Here is a 15,984-nt window from a genome sequence, read left to right as displayed (position 1 = left end):
TTATTAAATTTATATATGCTTGTGATAAAGAACAGAAGTTACTTCTTTATATATTTCGTTTCTTTACCTTTATCTTATTTTCTCCTTTCTCTTTTCTTCTTTCCTTTCACTTTTTATTCTCTCCTTTTATCTTTCTTTATCTCTGTGAGTTTAGTTTGTGTTTGCTTTTATTAATGTTGTTATCAAAATCTCAATAAAAAGTGCAAAAAAGGAAACAACCCCTATTGGACAGCACTTTATCCTGGCCAATAAAGATCTCACTCTTGTATGTGTGTCCTAAGCCAAAGAACACCCCCCTTAAAAATGCACACATATTTAGACAAAAAAAAAGTGTATTATGGGTAGAATTAACCTCTCTAAAAGCTTTGAAATGACAGTCCAATCCTTGGCTAGTCAATACCTGGATTCCTAAAGGAGGCACATTCTTAACTGATCTATCCCCTTAACTGATGAGATATGAGTATACTTTATTGTCAGATATAGGAAACCTAGATATAAAAATAAAACCAAAATGCAGTCCTAAAGTAATATTAAAAATATATTTCGACTGCTATATTTTTAATAAGATACAGTTTTATTTTTAGGTGGTTCTTTTCAGATCAGTAATTGTCATTTTATTAAAAACAAGAGAAAGGGGTGTTGGGCTTACCTGATACACTCCTTCTCGTTGGGTGGAGACAACATCCATGAATAGGAATGGGTTGTCCTTGTCTGTTCAGTTGAAGGACTGAGTCTGTCAAAGTTGTTAAGCCACACCCTTGTTGCTAGGGCTTCCCAGCTTTTGACGAATACGAAGTGACAGACTTGACATGCCAACACCACAAGGTCCTCATGATGATTGATGACCAGAAAAAAACAGGGTGGGGCTGGATGTTGTCTCCACCCAACGAGAAGGAGCATATCAGGTAAGACCATTGCCTCTTCTTCATAGTGGTGGAAACAGTATCCAGGAATGGGGCATACCAAAGCTGGCTATCCCTTGCATTATGGGTGGGTCACAGTCTGCTCAGAAACATCTCCATCCATATGGACCCATTGAAGGACCCGAAGGCCGAAGGCCGCCTCCCCCAAGGCATACATATGTAACTTATAATGTTTGATAAATGGAGAGGGAGATGTCTAGGTTGCCGCCCTGCAGATCTCCGCCAAAGAGGCCAGCATGGCCCATGACACCGTTGTAGCCACACTTTGGGTTTTGTGTGGGTCTCGGCAGGGACTGCAGTTCATACGCCTTGGCAATGGTCAGGCAAAGCCACCGGCCACTAGTGGAAGGTGTGACTCTGCAACCTAAAGAAGCTGGTTGAAAGGAGATAAACAACGACTCTGTCTTTCTTAGAACAGCAGTTCACTTAAGGTAGATGCATGGGGTCTTTGCAAATCCAAGGTGTGCCAGAGTTTTTCTAAGGGGTGGACTGGGTTAGGTCAGACGTTGGGTAATATCAATTCCTGCGCCCTGTGATACACAGTGTTAACCTTAGGTATAAATGAGGGGTCCAACCGCAGAACTATCCAATCTGTGTGAAACACACACAGGTCACTCCGTACTGACAGAGCAGCAAGCTCAGAGATCCACCTGGCGGATGTTATAGCCACCAAGAAAGCCACCTTACAGGATAATAGGCAGAGGCTGGTGGACTGTAATGGTTCATAAGGGGCCCCAGTGAGGAATTTCAACACTTTAGACAGGGTACCTGTGTATTACAGGGGGGCATAGATTAGTTGCTCCCCTGATCAAATGTCAGATAGTGGGATGTTAAAAAAGTGAGTCCAGGGACCCACAAGTTAGTATGGAGGACAGGGCCACCACCTGCCGTTGGATGGTGTTGGGCGATAGCCCATTATCTAGTCCATCATTATCTAGTCCATTATCTAGTCAATCCAGGATTTGGGCTATCAACACCGCAAGTGGCAATGCCCCTGATTTGCCACAACAGCTACAAAAGGTCCTCCAAGTGGCAAAGTAGATATGTTCAGTGGAAGGTCAACAGGAGGCCTGAATAGTCCTGATGACCCTGGAGGAAAAATTGTCCCCCCTCAGAGTGCGCCACTCAAGCACCAGGCTATCAGTTGGACCCATTGCAGGTCTGGGTGAACCACCACCCCCTGGCTGAGTGACACCATGCCCTGAGGGAACCTCCAGGGTGGAGCCACCGACAGTGAGATGAGGTGAACCAAGACCTTCTGGGCCAATGTGGGGCAGGAAGCAGGACTTCTGCCCTCTCCTCCAGCATCTTCCATACCACCCATGGAAGGAGGGGAAGAGGAGGGAAGACATAAAGGAGGCCTGGCGGCCACGGGCTACAAAGGACATCAACCCCTTCAACCCCGTGAGTTGGGAACTGAGAATAAAATCTCAGGAGCTGTGAATTCTCTGGGGTGGCAAACAAGTCTACCTCCAGGGTGCCAAAATGGTCCACAAGGTCCCAGAAAAGAGACAGGTGCAGGCACCACTCTGCGTGGTCAATGACTGTCCAGCTGAGCCAGTCCACCTGCACATTGGTCACCCCAGAGATGTGTTCGTCATCAAGGACTGTAGATGCCACTCTGCCCAAAGGCCCAGCCTCTTGGCCTCCAACATCAGGGATTTGGACCTGGTGCCCCCCTTACGGTTTATGTGTGCCTTCATGGCTACATTGTTGGCTAGCACCAAAATGTGCTTGTGCAAGACCAACTGACAAAATTGAAGGAGGGCCAGATGTACGGCTTGTAGTTCTAGCCAGTTTATATTCTGGTTTAGATCCAGATGGCTCTATCTGCCTTAAGTCACTTGCGACTGAAAATGCACCCACCCAGCTGAAGAGGCTGGCATCTGTTGACACCACCAGGGGCTGTGGCTCATGGAAGAGGCATCCTCTGGAGATGCCAGTGATCCCCACAAATTAAGGGAATGAAGGATCTCCCTGGGAACCTGGACTTTGACTGGTGAGCTGCTTTTACAGGTCGCCAGTAAAAGAAACCATTGAAGGTCTCTAGAATGTAAGTGGGCCTATGGTGTGATGGCAATACTGGACACAATCTTGCCCAGGAGATGCAAGAGCAGTACTAAGGGTACTTTGCGCTCTCTGTGGACCCTATGTGCTAGGTCCCTAATACTGTCCTGTCGCTCGTGGGACAAATACACCCTACCTTCAACGGAATCTATAACCGCCCCAAGATAGAGCAGGCAGGTGGCCAGAGTCAAGTGACTCTTTTCCATATTAATGGAAAACCCATGGTGGTTAAGCATGTCGATAGTTAACCGGAGGTCCTCCCTAGATTGATGGAGGGAAAAGGACTGGATTAAAATGTCATCCAGGTAACATTAGACATGTACGGAGATGGCCCTAAGGTGATGATGAATGCCCAAAGCATCAACTTTGATGAATGCCCGAGGCGCTGACAAAATGCCGAAAGGCAATGCCCTATATTGATAGTGGGTCCCGGCATAGCAAAATCTGAGGTATTTCCTATGTGATGGTAAAATCGGAATATGGAGGTAGGCCTCCATTAAGTCAGTCGAAGTGAGGAAGTCGCCTTTCCACACACCAACAAGAATTGACTGAAGCGACTGCATTTTGAATCACTTATATATAAGGTAGCGATTCAGATTTTTAAGGTCTAGAATAGGTCTCCACCCACCGAGGCCTTGGGAACAACACAAAGAATTGAGTAGAACCCCTGCCCCAGTTGGTCTTCAGGTACCCACTGGATAGCCCTAATGGCAAGTAGATGTTTGATGGCCGAATCCATGAGGGCCCGTTTAGTTGTGTCTCTTGACACTGGGCAGCGTATAAAGAACCTTGGGGGGGTGGAGAGGAATTCCAGCGAGAGACCAGATATCACAGTCTCTCTGTAATCTCCTCCCATCAGATGGCAAAGATGGCCAGAGGGCCGCTGATGGGAGGGATGGACGCGCAGTTACTTGCAGCGGTTGAATGAGCGACTTCCCCTCAAAAGGGCCATTTGGCCTGAAAGGGTCTACCTTTCGTAGGTCTGTCCTGAGGGCCTCTTTACATTGGGTTGAAAAACCCCTGCGAATGGGAGGGACCCATGCCCCGGATTGGATCCCTGAAAGGTAGGTCAGCATGGGAAAGGCAAGGAGCAAAAGTCACCCTGGCACTGAGCCGATGGAAGAATCCTGCATTTATCCTTCGTTTCTATCAGTAAGGGATCCAGTGCCTCCCCAAACAACCTCTCCTCAGTAGAGGGGGCAGAGGCGAGGCGCCATTTGTGGCAAGCATCAGCCTGCCAATGCCGCAACCAGAGAAGGTGACGAGCAGCCACAGAGGAGGCCATGGCCTTAGCTGCAAATGGGCCGAGTTGAGCGTTGTGTCAGCAGAAAATTGCACCACTGCCACTATTTTGTTGACATCCTATTGCATCTGAATATCTGACACCGGTATCTTCTTCTGAAGCTGACAGAGCCAGAGGAGAGTGGCTCTGTTGAAAAAGGATGCCGAAGTGGCCGAGCGGATTGCCTAGGCAGTGCCCTGGTGAGCCCTCTGCAGAGACTGCTCCACCCGCCTGTCCTCTGGCCTGAGGCCTTCCTCCAGTTTCCCCGGTATATTGGAGGAAGACATCAAGGCGGCCACCGGTGCATCTACAGATGGAGTTTGGAGCACCTTAACCAATTCAAGGCCAACATTAAAAAGGAGCTTGTAGGAAGACAAAGGAAGCGGGGCCGTACGTGGAGAAGTCAACTCCCGCTGGACGTTCACAAATAGGTGAGGCAAAGGGATAGTATCTATCAACTTGCCTGGCTCCGCAAAGAGTGGATCAGCGTCTTGTTGATTAGTGAAAGAATCTGGTCCACTAGCTGGAGGTCCCAGACTGGCCACATTGGTTACCTTGAAAAGGAGAGATTTAAATATCGGAGAAAATGGACTTGTAAATGCGGGTTGCTCAGGTTGCAAGCCCTCATCATCCGAAAGGTCTAACTCTCTCTGCTCTGCTTCCTCATAAATTGATGGAATACTTTCCTGAGAATGAGCAGGGGAACCTGGGTCTCTAAGCAGAGGAAGTTCCTCCCTGTCCGGGTCTATGCAAGTTGTAGAAAATGCAGAGACCTCAGAATATGCCCGCTTGGGCTGCTCCCAGCTCTCAGCAACGCCTTTTTTGATGGCTTCAGCAATAATGACCTGGATATTCTCAGGTAAGGAAGGTTCCCTGTTGTACTCTTGGCACAGGCCTGTGGCCGTCGGAGTAAATAAGGCCGGGGGATCTGGGCGGGAACTTTTACTAGAAGGCTCAGCTCCTTTTGCTGAGCTATGTCCATCTCGTGCCAGGCCCCAGAGCTAAGCATGGGAAACAGTCAAGAGAAAGCTTCTAATAGAAATCTGATCTGAAGCTCCCTCTGGTGACAGTTCTTGGGATTTCTGCCAGCTAGAGGCACAAGGCTCACTGTGTCTGTCAGAGGCAGAGATCTGTTCTTTATTGGCCTGACACAGATCTTTTGAAGGGCCTGATCTCTGCGCCTCTCATCCCTCTGGGATGCTTTGGAGATCTGACTAGCATCCTATGCACGGTCACTCACGCCCTCGTGACGTCTCGCCTGGATTACTGTAACGCTCTCTACATGGGGCTCCCCTTGAAGGGCATCCGGAGGCTACAGTTAGTCCAGAATGCGGCTGCGCGGGTGATAGATGGAGCCCCTCGTGGCTCCCGTATAACACCTATCCTGCGCGGTCTGCACTGGCTACCTGTGGCTTTCCGGGTGCGCTTCAAGGTTTTGGTGACCACCTTTAAAGCGCTCCATGGCATAGGGCCGGGTTATTTACGGGACCGCCTACTGCGACCAGATACCTCTCACCGACCCGTGCGCTCTCACAGAGAGGGACTCCTCAGGGTGCCGTCAGCTAGGCAGTGTCGTCTGGCGACGCCCAGGGGAAGGGCCTTCTCTGTGGGGGCTCCCGCCCTCTGGAACGAACTCCCCCCAGGACTCCGTCAACTTCCGGACCTTCGAACCTTCCGTCGCGAGCTCAAGACTCATTTATTCATCTGTGCAGGACTGGCTTAGTTTTTTAGATTTTAAATTTAGAGGGGTTTTTAAATTGATTTTAATATCTATATTTTTTACTTTTAATTAATTGGGCAGTAGAATAAGTTTTTTAATGATTGTTTTAATTTGTATATTGATGTTTTTATATGCCTGTGAACCGCCCTGAGTCCTTTGGGAGATAGGGCGGTATATAAATTCAAACAATAAATAAATAAATAAAATAAATCCTTGCTTTGAGTTTTGGACTTATGAGCAATAGCTCTGCCAGTTATGGCTCCAGTCTGGAGCCATAATAACACTATCAAGTTGGAAAGCCTTGCCTACTGCCACAGCCAGCAAGGGGAAGTGCAGGGTGACACCAGAAGTGCAGGCTGGCAGTTTGGGAACGCAAAGCTCCACCAGGATGTTTTTGACAAATGTCAGATGGCATGGCAGTTCCTGTGGTGTTAAAATGATTGCCCGACTCACCTGAAGTAAGAGCGTGATGCTCCTGTCAAGCACTGTTCCCAAAGATGACTGGGAGCACAAAGCTCCAATGTCTGGCTCTCCCTGCTGTAATGGGCAGTGTTAGACTCCACTACCTGTCTGGAGTGCCTTCAGCTCAACAGACAGGGTACTGGTAGAATGACAGGTTACTGTCTGTCACCAGCCGAACAGCAGGGAAGCCCTTCCAATGGCTTGAGCCAAGGTTTGCTGCAGTTGGGAATAACCAGAGACTGTAGCAAGGCTGGGAGTCTGCTGGTCAACTCTCGATTAGCAGTAATTAAAGGAAATATTCCAATGTGCAATGGAGAGGCATCCAGAAAAGGATTTTTAGATGAGATTGTTTGGCACGTCCATCCCAGCTGAAGGACTGAGTCAAAAGCTGGGAAGCCCTAGCAACAAGGGTGTGGCTTAACAACTTTGACTGACTCAGTCCTTCAACTGAACAGACCAGGACAACCCATCTATTCCTGGATGCTGTCTCCACCACTATGGAAAATATCAAAGATTACAATCCAAAGCAACAAGCTTCATCCACCATGGCTATCCATTCTATTATTCATAACTGAAAATTACCAGAATGTTGTTCTTTTCCTCAAAAATATCCTGAATACAGCCATGAATATATATGACATCACAAAATATTAACAAACGCCTGGCTAATCCCGTTGAAATAATAATTTACCGTATTATCAATTTTTATTGTTAGTGTAGCAATTATTTTTCTCTGTAGTAATTATCTATTTAAAACACTGGATATTTCTGAAAAGCTATTTTTAGTTAGATTGCCATAAAGAAGAAAAAACAAAAAAATAAAATAAAAAAATATTTGGTGCACTAAAGAATATAAGGAATTTTTTTTTCAAAAGACAGTATTTCTAGTCTTCATGTCACAAATTTTCTAGTCAAAATTCACTTTTAGCCAAAATATTTCTAAATTGTAGCACCTTGTATCAATTTTGTCTATTAAAGACCAGCTATTTAAAAAGTCACTTACATGTTTCTAAACTTTGTCTTCACAAAATGATTTACGTCTAATAAAGTTTTCTACCCAAATATTTGTAATAATTTGTAATTTAAAATCACAAATCTTTAGTTCTACCTCTGACCAATAAAATAAAAGTTAATAAAATTTTAAAATTCTTTGACAGATATTAATCAGATACAATTTTTACATTTACAAAAGATACAATTTTTTGGAAGTTCCAATCATCTTTATACCAAGAAAATTTACAGATGTCAAAATCTGAACCATCAAACTGAAAATAATGGATTTAAGATTCTTCTATACACACTAGATTACACATGTAATGGTAGGAACAGCATCTTTAAATTATTTGTTCAAGGCTGAGAAAGTTATCAGGATTAAATTCAGATACTCCCAACTCCTACTCATATATTTATTGCCACACCTTATATTACCAATTCATAGCCTAAGCAAGAAAAACTTCTGATATCTTTCTTAGGAAATAAAAACTCATGACATCTGTAATATACAACATTACCTGGGCATTTTTGCCTTACTTGTATAGACTGAATTAACTGTTAATCAGAAGCAAGCAAAAAAAAAAATGCCACAACTCATCTGCTACAAAATTAATCTCTATATGCAATCAGAGCATATTAACAATGAAAGTATAATGCACTGATTTACACAATAAGTACACAATAAGCAGGAACTCAATCAAAGAGAAAAAAATAACAGACAAATGTTTCTATTTGTACAATGATGTACTTACTATAAACGCCCTTTTTTCTTTTACCTTAGTAATGATGTTTTGTTGATACACTTGATTTTTTAAAAAATGTTTGTGACGATCATGTAATGAATTACCTATGCCTTAAAATCCCATATGAAGATTTATCCCGTGGCATCTAGCTACATATATAGGCGTTTATACACTACATTTGGTATTTGTTCAGATTGGTTGGTTCACAGTCTATGGCTATGAAGGAGATTACACCTAAATCTTTACATGATCAGATCACTTCCTAGTCTGGATAAGATTGGCTTCCACTGGGATCTGCACAGGACACATAGACCAATTAGAATGGTGTGCCCAGATGCTTTATTCTGGCATTCTCCAGATTTTGGCAGGCACTTTGCGAATTTCTGTGAGAGACTATGAGGAAGCTGGGAAATGAACAAAAGAGAAAGCAAACATAAAAAAAATCAAAATACAATAGGTGAGTCAATTGACAGCTTATTTAATAAATATAAATTGATTTCTCACATGTGGGTGAGAAATCTGGGAAGAAGTATTTTAAATCGTTCAAAGAGTTTCTACTTAATTACAATAAATGAGGTTGGGAAATTCCTCTTTTGGTTTCCAAGATTCTATATTTATCCCTCGTAAACAATTTATTCTTGCTTCCTTGCTTTCTTATTTCCAGCTTGCCAGAGCTTGACAAGTCTCCAAGCAATCTCAACTTCCATTTCACATGCCTGGTCAGCTGCTGGCAATAGGGGGCTACCTGAATTTTTGAACTGGCTTCTCCCTACTGATTGGTCTTAATTAGCTATTTGGTTTACTAAGGAGCTCCAGAAATTGAAGTGATATAAACCACACCTATAGTACTATTAGAAGTCTAGAACACAATCTAACTGATTTATATGTGCTAAAAAATTTATTGTTGCTGCAGATGTTTTACATAGATGCTTTACATAGACTTCTGCAAAGCCTTTGATTCAGTGGTACATGACAAATTACTTCTAAAACTAAAATCCTATGGCATATCTGGAACCCTACATAATTGGATAGCTGTGTTCCTGTCAAACAGACTACAAGTAGTCAAAATAGGGAGCACCCTATCAAAATCTGCACCTGTAAATAGCGGCGTCCCCCAAGGCAGCATTCTAGGACCAACACTCTTCATACTTATACATAAATGACCTTTGCAATCATTTTAGAAGCAACTGAAATTATTGAATGCTTACTAAAATATTGAGATTTTACTTTTATCATTCCAGTAAATGAAACAATACCTTTCATTACTGAATCATACACCTGAAAAGGTAGAATATGGAATATGATTTGATTATGATTATGTCCTTCAAGTTGATGTCAACTATTAGCAGTCACACAGATGACAATCTGTCTCTAACATGGCCTTTAGGTCTTCCAACAGTACACCGATCATTACTGTAACTAACTCCATCCACCACAATTATTGTATATTACATTTGTATCCAGCTTTCCAGGAGTTCACAAAAACGTTTTAGAAACAGATTAACTCTGCAAACTTGATTAAGCTGAATTCATTCATACAGCTTCAACAGAGCTAGTTTGGAAGTATAAGAGAGTTGGTGGTAATGCTAGACTGGCTAGAATGACAAGAAGAGTATTTGCATAATACGTCATTTTCACAATAGTACACCTATTGTAGTCTACTTCAGAGACAGCAGTATCTTCAAAAGCTGCTCAACTATAGTTGCTATGTTAAATATCCAGAGCTTTATAGCAGACAAAGGTTCACAACCTGGGCTTTCCAAGACCTGTCCAATTACTCTATATACTTTCTCTAAATATAAAACTATTATTGTCTTTTTCTTTTTTAATCTAACAAAAAGCTCAAGGCCTGTTACTAGAGGGAAGTCTTTAATTCCACCTCAGCTGTCTCTGGTGCTGCTGGGGAAGTAACATAAATTGTGTTAAATGCAACGTAGAGATTCATGAAATTAAAATCACAACTCCTGCCTTGAATTAAAATGAGGTCTCAGTTCAACCAAAACATGTTAATCTCTATTATTTCAAAGAAGATTTAAGAATATACGTATCTCAACCCTAATAAAATCAGTGTCACATAACAGTAATTAATTCTGAATAGGTTGTGACTTTGGAGGACTCAGAAGCAAAGAGTCATTCCAAGCATCAGTATGTATTTGTCTTTTTGAGACTATCTCCTCTTTTGTGAGGAAAAGAGTACTCAATCAAAATGTATTTAATTGGACTGGCTGAACATCACTCAAAGAAAAATACAGTAATTAAAACCAGAGAGTCACCATGTCTTGCAAACCACAGGAGTTAGGAGAAGCACGTGCTTAACTCACAAAACTCCACAGGAGATCCTTGAAGGGCTGTTTATAGTTAGGAAACACAATTTAATTAAACTGTTCTGGGGAACAGACAATACATTCCAAAGAGCAGGTCAACTAGATTCCAAAGGTCAACTGAAAGGAAAGCATAAGGAGACTAAAATGTTTAATCATTATATTTCAATTTTGAGAGGGAGGGATTCTCGTGTAAAGTTTTTTAATCAGGGGATTAAAAATACGAACAGTTAAGTTTAAAAGGGGAGGATCAATATCTGCTTTTTGCAATGCAGTCTAACTGTTCAAAGGGCTCTCCACATAAGTTCAATTAAAAGATAAAAACTAAAGCAAAGAGAGGGTCTATGAAGCTGCCCCACAGTAATTAGCATTTGAAGAGCAAACTGAGTGTCACACAGACCATCTGGTCATAGTCTTTCCCAACACATTGAAGTGCTGTATGTTTCTATTTGAATTTCAGCAACTCTTTCTCAATTGGCAGGTCTATTTACATAAAATATATGCATTTAATTAATGTTTGGAGGAAATTCAGTTCTTTTTTACTGATGCTTAAATAATGGCTTTGCCTTGTCCATAATGCAGATCTACCCAATTCTCTTAGAATTTCTGAAACAGTTTTTAAGTTTTGTAACATTAGCATACCATTAAAAAAGTAAATCTCAGTTCATTCTACACATGCACTGTTTTTTTTAAGACCTAATGATTATCTTTTTGACTCTAAACCAACTTACTAAGGCAAGTTACAAGCTAGAAGTTGCCAAGCCAACACAAAATGTAGTATTAAAAGATGATTTTTATGATGCAAAGTAAAAACAGCTGTTGGAGCAGGCTGCACAGATGTATCGCTGAACCAACAGGAAGTTAAGAAGAAGAAACTAAAAAGGGGTAATGAAAGCAGAAGCTTTACATTTCCTCTTTACAAACAAATCATCAAAGCTAACAAATATTCAGTTAAATCATATTTAAAATCATTCTCAGACAACAGGAAGAATCTGTTTATTCATGCATTTGTCTGTAACTTTCAACGTTTATATGTATGTTGTGTTTAGCCAGGAAAGGTTTCAGCAAAGAATGTATATTTTCCGGGTCACAGCATGTTTATCTCGAGATCAAACAACAAATAGTGTGTTCTGTATAAAAAAAAGCATCTGGCATGTTGGCTAAAGTGCTGATTCAATCCTTCCACTGGAATGGAATCCCCCATTTCCTGTATAAGACTTGGTGCTGCCATAAAACACCATTAAAAAAACATAAAGTCCTGCATGAAATCTGAAACTTAGCTCAAGGCCATTTTCTTTTACTGCCATTTCTACCGAAGATGAAAACGTGACATAATTAAATAGAAGAGAAGAGAATTCTTTATTGGCCAAGTGTGATTGGACACACAAGGAATTTGTCTTTGGTGCATATGCTCTTAGCGTACATAAAAAGAAGAGATACATTCGTCAAGAATCACAAGGTACAACACTTAATTATAGTCATAGGGTACAAATAAGCAATCAAATCATACTAGGAAACAATTAATATAAATCGTAAGGATACAAGCAACAAAGTTACAGGCATACAGTCATAAGTGGGAGGAGATGGGTGATGGGAACGATGAGAAGATTAATAGTAATGCAGACTTAGTAACTAGTTTGACAGTGTTGAGGGAATTACCATATTTTTTGGAGTATAAGATACTCTTTTTCCTCCCCCTAAAAAAGGGTGAAAATTTGGGTGTGTCTTATATACCGAATGTAGCCCTGCCCATCCACCGGTCCCCACCTTTTGGCCTCTGCTCCCAGCAATTTGCCTCCTTGCAGCAAATAGCCAGTTTCAGCTTCAGCACAGCCTGATTAGCACAAGCAGCTGATTGTTGGTTGGATTGGCTTCCTGACTATCAGCTGTTTCAGGCTTCAGGGATTACCATTGCCTAGTGCCGCCTCTTGCGCCCCATTTTCGGCCTCCACTGTTTGCTGTTTGCTGCAAGGAGGCAAATTGCTTTACTCAACTCCCAGGCCTGTTGATATACCTAAGTTTTAAGGGAGTTCCAGAAAGTCGGCAAAGAGAAGTGGGCGAATGCCATAGCAAAAAACACTAGACTCTTGGGTCCTGTCAGATGTAAATTCTTAGCAGATTGGACATATGTAATACATTCTCTTTTATGTCACTACTATGAACTTCAGCAAGGACAGCAAATGATGAATTGAATGTCCAAAAACAAACTCTGTACCTTATGTACTAATGTTGCAATAAAGCTTGGAAGCACATAAGGAGTAATGTTACAATCCACATTTTATCATTTTTATAAAATCCCTAGCTTGCTTTAGATACCCCCTGTACATTACCCAATGGTTTCTCCAAAAATACTGAATTTGCTTTCTGATGCCTAGAAATCATAAAAACACTTTATCCATGAATTGGTATAAGGCTTTTCATAAAACATACTGGTTGTTCTGCAAGTCAGATGGTGACTACAAAAAATTCTCATCACTGTATGCTAGGCTAATTTATTTCACTAACAGCCTGAAGAACAGGGTCTTTAGACCTGACTTTTTCTGCACATATGGTATATGAAGAGCCATTTATCAAGTAGAAGCAGTTAACAGAGAAGGTCTTGAAAATGCCTACTTTGGTGATTTTAGGCAATTTCTTCATTTATGGGTGTTCCATTCTAAGTTTTCATCTACCGGTATGTAGATGCTTGGGATCTCTTTTAAGGCACTTAACTAACTCATAAAACAACTATATAGAATAATCACATACTAAAAATTTGTCCATCAAGCACTCTTATAAAAATCTTAAGTGAGTAAGTAGATCTTTTAGGATGTTTTGGAAAAATTGCAAAGAAGAGGCCTGATGTATCCCAGCTGGAAATGAGAGTCATTAAACATTGTGTAATCAATGAAAAAACTCTACTTGTGAGCTTACTGATCAAGATAAAAAAAAAAAGAGGGCCTTGGACATTATTTTCAAGTGTGGGGGTGCTATTCCAAATTCTTTTAAGACCTGATTGTACTTTAAACCAACTTTTTAAATCAGACCTAAAAACATTATGGCCAGGCAGCTGTTTAGAGATAAATATGAATCATGAATATGCTAAAATTCCGCACTAGTTAAAGTTTCTGAACTTTCTTTAAAAGCAACTGGACATAAAGTACACTGTAATAATCCATGCTAAATGGAACCAGGGAGTGAGTAAATCACTGAGATTTAATACGATTTCTCTGATACTGCTGCCAACTGGTAAAATGGTTAAAAATCACTCTGTTAAATGCACTCCTACAGTCAAGGTTGAATCCAGGAAACTCCTAAAATGTGCTTTTCATCCTTCAGGAAGTGTGTAATCACAGCTATAGTTGTTCGTGCAAATTCTAAAAGACTATTTGATTTTCCTTTAAATCACATAATTATCTGAATTATTTTCATTTTGTTCTATCTTATCAGTCTTGAAACTGTCTTGGAACTTTGGCACAGCAGTGTTTCCAAGTATTACCCAATACTTGGAAACAAGAACTTGAGGTGGATGTTGTATAATTCTAAGATATTTTGGTTTAAACATTTCACCTATTCCATTAATGTTTCTTTTCAAGTAACTAAACTCTATCACTGCATGTCCATGAGGGAAACATTAATGTTCCACATATTCCTGTGAAAATCAAAATACTGGTATTTTCAAATATGTACACAATGTGCTAGCTTGGTGTTTTTAATTTAGCACCACATTTTCTTAACAGAAAAATGAACTTCTTTCCCCATCTGGGCAATTTCCTGGGCTGGAGGGGGATGTTTCATTTGTTGATAATAGAAACTGCTTTTTTAAAAAAAGCAAATGGGTGAGAGTACAAACACTGCAGATATTGCTGCTAAAATAATGGCTGCCTTTAAAAATGGAGCTATTGTTTGGGAGCTGCTACAATGACTAAACGGGGTTTCTCTATCTTTCTTTACTTTCCAGTTATCCCTTTCTTTCTCTCATCTCCATCTCCATCTCCATCCTCTTTCCCACTTCCTTTTTGTGGTTTCTGCTGGAAGGAAGAAGAAAAATGTGTGTCCAGTTACAAGTTTTAGCATGAAAGCATGAGAGAGAGTGTTTGCTATTTGCAGATAAGGAATCAATTTTATTAAAGGCTATCCTAAATTACAGGCAATTCATATTACTTACTAGCTGACATACATATAGTTCTGATCCTGCCCTTTTTTCTTTTGGGTGGTATGGCTTCTGACAGATATATACACAAATATATACTGTATATAGAAGCATGCCAAATATTTTGAAAGGGAATGAAAATTTCAGGACTGAGTTAATCAAATTGACATCCAAAGTAGGGAAGAAAGGAATTCACCAGATCTCTCTGTCCCTCACTTGTCCATCGGTGTATGTCTGTGTGTACATGTGCATGCTTATTTGTGTGACTGCATGTTCGTTCCTTCCTTTTCTGTTTTGGAGAGACCAACTTAAATTCAGAGTTATCCTTCCTTCAGAAAAATAGTGTATCCTCATTACAAAAGCTGTCACTGATTTGATGAATATTTTATTAATTAAAGCCTCTGGCAACTTTTCTAATAGAAAAAGCACACACAACTGTATCAGTTCCTAACATGGAAAATATTCTATACAGAGAATGAAACTGTTTATATACTGTTGAAATTTTATTATCACATTTTTTAGACTTTCAAGCAAAATTGTTATAATCATGATATTCAAGATATGATAGTGTGATTATGTGTTACCAAACTGGTTTTGATTCTTAGAAAGCACATTGATTTTCTCTTTAAGATCATCCTTAAAGGGATGATCTATCCCTTTAAGGTTTCCAATTATACACACTTCACCACAGTAATTGAATCCATTGACCTTACTTTACTGGTTGTCCTGATTTCCCTTTTCTCTTCCACTTTTCCCAGTATTATAAATGTTTCCAGGCAGGGAATCTTTGCACAATCACAAAGAAACACCTGTGTGATTCTCACTTCTACACATTCTCTAATGTTCCCTGTGAAAATGGTGTGTACAGTCACAAGATCAAGGAATGTGAAAATTAGCTGGCTTTCTTCTTCTGCTTTAACTCAACTGGAAACTTGCACACGAGCAATTTGTGATCTGTTCCATGTCTTTATAACTGAACCTTCTTCTACCAATAATATAATCAATTTAATTTAGTAATGTCCACATATATGTGTTGTTTTAAATTATTCAAAGACTCTATTAGGGTGAAGATATCATTGGGGGAACAGAAACTGATAAGTCAGTCTTTTGCTTCATTTTGGTTTCCTAGATCATACAGTCCAACTACATTTTCCTCCATATTTCCAATTATGACAATGACATTTTTCTTGCATCAAATTCAAATTGAACTTAACCATAAAAACCACCAACCACCTCTTCTTCTGCATGAATGGGTAGGGCATAAACTTGATTGTCATATTCAAAGTTTTAAAGTTTAATTAATATTATTCATTCATTGACTGTACTATAATCAATTATACT

General features: G+C 40.5%; 1 protein-coding gene across 1 annotated transcript in view; it reads right to left on the bottom strand.

Moving 5' to 3' along the window:
* Positions 1-15,984, bottom strand: part of CSTPP1 (centriolar satellite-associated tubulin polyglutamylase complex regulator 1) — a 170,031-nt gene that overhangs the window by 84,343 nt on the left and 69,704 nt on the right. The window lies entirely within an intron of this gene.

The sequence above is a fragment of the Ahaetulla prasina genome, chromosome 1 (assembly GCF_028640845.1).
Source record: "Ahaetulla prasina isolate Xishuangbanna chromosome 1, ASM2864084v1, whole genome shotgun sequence".
Lineage (NCBI taxonomy): Eukaryota > Metazoa > Chordata > Lepidosauria > Squamata > Colubridae > Ahaetulla > Ahaetulla prasina.
Note: the sequence above shows the minus strand (reverse complement) of the source record. Positions and strands in the feature narration are given on the sequence as shown.